This window comes from Gorilla gorilla, chromosome 2 (genome assembly GCF_029281585.2).
Source record: "Gorilla gorilla gorilla isolate KB3781 chromosome 2, NHGRI_mGorGor1-v2.1_pri, whole genome shotgun sequence".
NCBI classification, from domain to species: domain Eukaryota; kingdom Metazoa; phylum Chordata; class Mammalia; order Primates; family Hominidae; genus Gorilla; species Gorilla gorilla.
In genome coordinates this window covers 170,863,602-170,869,055 of record NC_086017.1, presented here as the reverse complement: position 1 = coordinate 170,869,055, position 5,454 = coordinate 170,863,602, and the positions used below count along the sequence as shown (strand labels likewise).

At 40.2% G+C, this 5,454-nt stretch overlaps 1 protein-coding gene across 9 annotated transcripts in view; it reads right to left on the bottom strand.

Moving 5' to 3' along the window:
- The window catches only part of SCHIP1 (schwannomin interacting protein 1), an 819,796-nt gene that overhangs the window by 156,595 nt on the left and 657,747 nt on the right, over window positions 1–5,454 (bottom strand). The gene's annotated exons all lie outside the window — the stretch shown is intronic.

Genomic DNA, 5,454 nt, shown 5'->3' with positions numbered 1-5,454 from the left:
TTAGGCACCGGTTTAGTAAAATGATTTATGTAGGCTAATTCATATTGACCCTCAGAGAAAAAAATCACATATTGTTATTCAAGAAGCACAAGTAATTTTGTCTCTTTTTACAAACCCAAATCAAATAGATTACCTTTCTGAGCAATGAACAACTTGAAATGCAGATAGATATGCAAGGTTAAAGAGCAAGAGGATAAGGACTTGCATTTGAAAGAGCAAGGTCTTCTGTAATTTGATGCCACAAAATTCTCTTAAATGAATGTAGAGGAAACCAGAGGATTCTGAAACTGAAAAAAATCTCTCAAGGAAAAAGAAAAAGATAGCATAGAGGTTTCATGGGAAACAGCATTTTATATGTTATTTAGCAGCCTTCTTCTTGAAGGAAAAACACTTCTCAAAACCTTCACCAATACTCCTCTTGTCTAGGCCACCATCATCTCTGTTGTGGACACTGAAAAAGCTTCCTATTGAATGTTCCTCTTTCACCTTTGTCCCTTACAATTTACTCTCCACTCAGTAGCCAAAGTGATCTTTGAAAGATTGTCTTTTAAAGCTTGCAACTCTCCAATAGCTTCCCACTGTACTTAGGATAAAATTCAAACTTCGTAGCCTGGCTTTAAAGGCTCTTTAGGATTTCTCAATACAGACATTTTTTCCAGGACAATATGAGCAAGACAAATCTTGTGTGAGTCTATCAAGAGCAGTGCAAGATGTTTATCATCCCCGGTCCCTGTCCACTAGAAGCCAATGGTGTCCTGCCCTCAACTCTAGCATTGTATATGCAAATTGCCACCTGCACATCTTCAAACATCTTCTAGGCAGAAATAGAGAGGTTGCAGCACCCCCAGCTGAAACCCCTACTAGCCTACTCAATCTGGCTCCTATGGACTTTTAACCTCAGGATCTTTGCATTGGCTATTTTCTCTGCCTAGAATGCTCCATTCCCAGACCGACCCATGTTTGGCTTCTTTTCCATATTCGATCTTACCTCCTCAGTCAGGCCTTCCCTGACCACCTAAAAAAGAGCAAAACACACGCACACTTGTGCACACAAATACACACAGTTTCTCTCTCTCACTGAACACGCTTTATCACTATATACAATTTCCTTGTTTACTCATTTATTGTCTCTCTCCTCTCTGGAATGTAAGTTCCATGAGAACAATATATTTTGTTTGTTGTTATACCCCCAGTGCCTGGGGATACATTTTTGTAAATATTTGTTGATCAAATAAAATAGATGCCATTAAGTTATATGTCATTTAATCACATTTATAATAAATGTTAGGATGCAGCAGAAAAACATTATTTAATTCATTGTTCATATAAAGCACTAAGACGCTAAAAATAACAAGTCCCACAGTGAATATGAACATGGAGAGAGGAACTAAACTAGAAATGTCATTACCTTCTTACTAAGTCATGCTGGATTATTTCAATATAAGGCAATCCATTAGATAGGTCACATTGAAAGACATAATATGCAAAGACTATAATTAACATAACTCTTTTGTCCCAGCCACTTTAGAGCAACATGCTTATGTTGGTTACTACTATCTATATACCAGTTGCATTTCTTTATTTTTTTTTGTAATTTAAAGAAAAAATTTATTGAAGATCTGAAAAACAATTTCTAAAAGATTGACTTTTCCAGAAAAATAGCTACAAAATGCATTGTGTCAATCATGTTAAAACATGCATTAGACACAAATACAAAAACCATAAATATTTCATTTCACTTTATAGTTTATTACACCTTCTCAAATATAGGCTCAAAAACTTTACCTTTCAGAGAAAGGAAGAGACAAGGAAATAAATTTATTGTTTCCTCTGGAACAAACTTAAATACATGTCTTTCAACTGATTCTAGGTGCTAACAAAATTGATCAATGAACAAGGCAAAGCATCATGTGGGGCAGCAAATACAACACATACCCATTGCCGCTCTCCACTCCCGCACCCGTGCAGTGTAGCTTAGCAGTTCTAGAGCTCTCTCCCACCGAGCACCCATCCCACCTGGGACTCCTCAATCCAGTGCTCCAGGCAGCTGCTGCCAATGAATTGGAGTTGACAGACAAGTTAAAAATCTATTCGCCAGCCCTGGAATCATGGAAAGAGTAAACATTTTTCACATAAATCTGAGTTTGATATCTTTTGTTTATCACTTGTGAGATCTTGGTTACTTAACCTCTTTCTGTTTAATGATACCAAATTTGTAGTTGAAATAATATATGTCTTTAGCACAGTGCCTGTTACAATTAGAATTCAATAATAGTAGCACATAACTGTGGTGAGATGGCTATACTTCACCTCCAAAAATGGAAGAGGTATTATATAGAAAGGCAAGAGTAAGTGCAAGTTACTGGAAACACTAGAGTGAGATTTATTGTTGGACTAGAGGACCAGTTCCCGAAGTGTAGCCCCAGACCACCTGTAAACTTGCTAGAAATTGCAAGTGTTCAGGCCCTACTCGAGACCTACAGATCAGAGACTCTGGGGATAGAGACTGGCAATCTGTGTTTTAACAAACCTTCCAGGTATTTCTGATGTATGCTTTCTAGTTTGGGAGCCACTGCATCAGAGGGGCAAGCAGGAGTGGATAATAGAAGTGATAAAGTCAGGGGAGAAGGATGTCTACTCACCTGATGATTAATCAGGCCGAAAACAAGGAAGTGCTGCCCCTCACAGAGGCTATGACCATATCAGCACTCCCCACTTTAGTGGAAATTTCCCATAGACAGGATATCAATTTGCCATAAACACAAAGGACAGACCCAGAGCACACTAAAAGAATGTGGGCTTTGGCCGGGCGTGGTGGCTCACGCCTGTAATCCCAGCACTTTGGGAGGCCGAGGCGGGCGGATCATGAGGTCAGGAGATAGAGACCATCCTGGCTAACACGGTGAAACCCCGTCTCTACTAAAAATACAAAAAATTAGCCGGGCATGGTGGCGGGCGCCTGTAGTCCCAGCTACTCAGGAGACTGAGGCAGGAGAATGGCGTGAACCCGGGAGGCGGAGCTTGCAGTGAGCTGAGATCGCGCCACTGCACTTCAGCCCGGGCGACAGAGCGAGACTCCGTCTCAAAAAAAAAAAAAAAAAAAAAAAAAAAAGAATATGGGCTTGTATTACAAGGGTAGGTGTGGGGAGAATGTCCCCAGTGCAGCCCCGGTGCAGGCATGCAATAGACTGAACTTCAGTCTCTCTCCCTTGCAAGGGTAGGTAGCCATGGTTCCTGATTGTTTCAAGTGCAGCTTTGAATGAAGGCAAGAAGCTGGTGTAGACTTGTTCAAGCTTCCCCAGCTTGGTGGTTTCATGAATGAATTACATCTGAAAAGCTTAAGGAGAATAGTTGGGGAGTTGGGGAAGAAGGGAGTCAAAGATGCATCAAGAGATTCAACTGCACTAGGATCTCTCATTTCCATCTGTTTAATGCTTTCCCCCATTCTAACTCCTTCTGCCAGTGTACCAGACACAGAAACACTTGCCTTGGGGTAAAAAGTTAAAAAATATTTCTAAGGAACACAGCCAATCCAAAACTCTTTGAGAACCAGCAGCTTTTAAGCCACATCTGCATTTGTAGGCTGTTTCCACAGTTAACCCCTGCAGCAGGTCTATGGTTGCCTCAGCATCGACTTCTTTTTGATTCCACCTAATTAGAAACATAACTTACATTTTTATTAAACATTGAATTTACACATCCTTAGAAACATATCCATACTTGCAGATTGTTCTAAAGTGTGTAGACAAGATCTGGGGCCATTACCTTATTATTAAGGTACAAGACTTTGTTAGAGACTATTGGGCATTCAGATCCAACATAATTACTGAGCACCTGTCCTGGCACATTTCATGCTTTCCCTGAACCACGTGCATAAGTATTATTATCATTCTCATTATGCAGGCCATAGATCGAGGCTCAGACACATGTAGGAACTAGCCCAGAGTTTCAAAGCTACTTTAAGTGGACAAGTGTGGACTCTCAACACGTCTCCTGACAGAGGCTGTGTTAATCCATGACTAGAAGATAGGCTATGTGTGTGACCTGCTCTTCGTTTAGTTAAAAATGGCATACTTGATTCCCAGCTTATGTATATGCTGGGATGTGAACTTCCAGTGGAATATTTCTGTTGCTGAAATTTGTCACCACCTTTCTAAACTGGTGACAGAATTTTTTTGGGTCATACACAGACTCATTGCAAGTAAGGCAAACCTACTCTTAAAGTGACCTAAACAATGAAAGTGCTGAAAGTAAGGATAATCATGTTCTTAAAGACAGCTGCGTGAATGGGTTAGGCGTTTTATAGAAAAGTAGCAATTGGGGCCAGGTGTGGTGGCTCACGTCTGTAATCCCAGCACTTTGGGAGGCTGAGGCGGGCAGATCACCTGAGGTCAGGAGTTCAAGACCAGCCTGGCCAACATGGTAAAATCCCCATCTCTACAAAAATACAAAAATTAGCCAGGCATGATGATGCGTGCCTGTAATCCCAGCTATTTGGGAGGCTGAGGCAGGAGAATCACTTGAACCCGGGAGGCAGAGGTTGCAGTGAGCTGAGATAACACCACTGCACTCCAGCCTGGGCGACAGAGCAAGACTCCATCTCAAAAAAAAAAAAAAAAAAAGTAGCAATTGGTTATTTTTGAAATACTTGTAAGAGGTGCCTTATAAGAACCAAAAAAGTTCCTTTAAAAATGCTTTTTAAGCTTATTATTGGAATAGACCACCTTTATAGAGATTCTAAGATAACTTATTATTGTTCTTTAAGAATATGGAGTAATTTTATATTAAAAGAAAACAATCAACAATTCTTCACGTCTCTGAACACAAAATAAGTGGAAGTGGGTTTGCTTTAAGAAGAGCTTTCAAACAGTGAGACTGGTTGATGATTAGGAATGGGTTTCCCAGTGAGTTGGGCATCCTTCTGTGAAGGGAATGGACACAGGGGATGAACTAACTGTAGTTCGAAAGCTGAGCTACACAGCTGGTTTCCGTTTTCAAAACTTATTTCCTTTGCCAAGGAACAGTGTAATTTCCCAGGCAATAGAAAAGAAAAGAAAAAAAAAAGACAAGAAAAGAAATGAGAAATAGCATTTATGGAGCCTATGCCGAGTTCTGGCGTCTTCCGATCCTAATTAACATTCATTCTTTTTACAAATAAGAAAGCTAAAGTTTAGACTGGCTGAGTAATTTGCCTATGGTTATGGAAATAAATGAAGAAACTAGAAATTTAACTCAGATCTGCTCAATTCTAGGTTGGAAACTGAGGCACAGATAAAGTAAGCGGCTTGTGTGAAGTTGTAAGATCCATATGTGACTGAGGGCGGGGAGAGTCATTGAGTGAAATGTTTGGGAAGACACATCTTTTTTTTCGTTGGAAATACCTTGACTTATCTTATAAAAGATAACAGTATGGGCTGGGCACTGTGGCTCGCACCTGTAATCCCAGCACTTTGG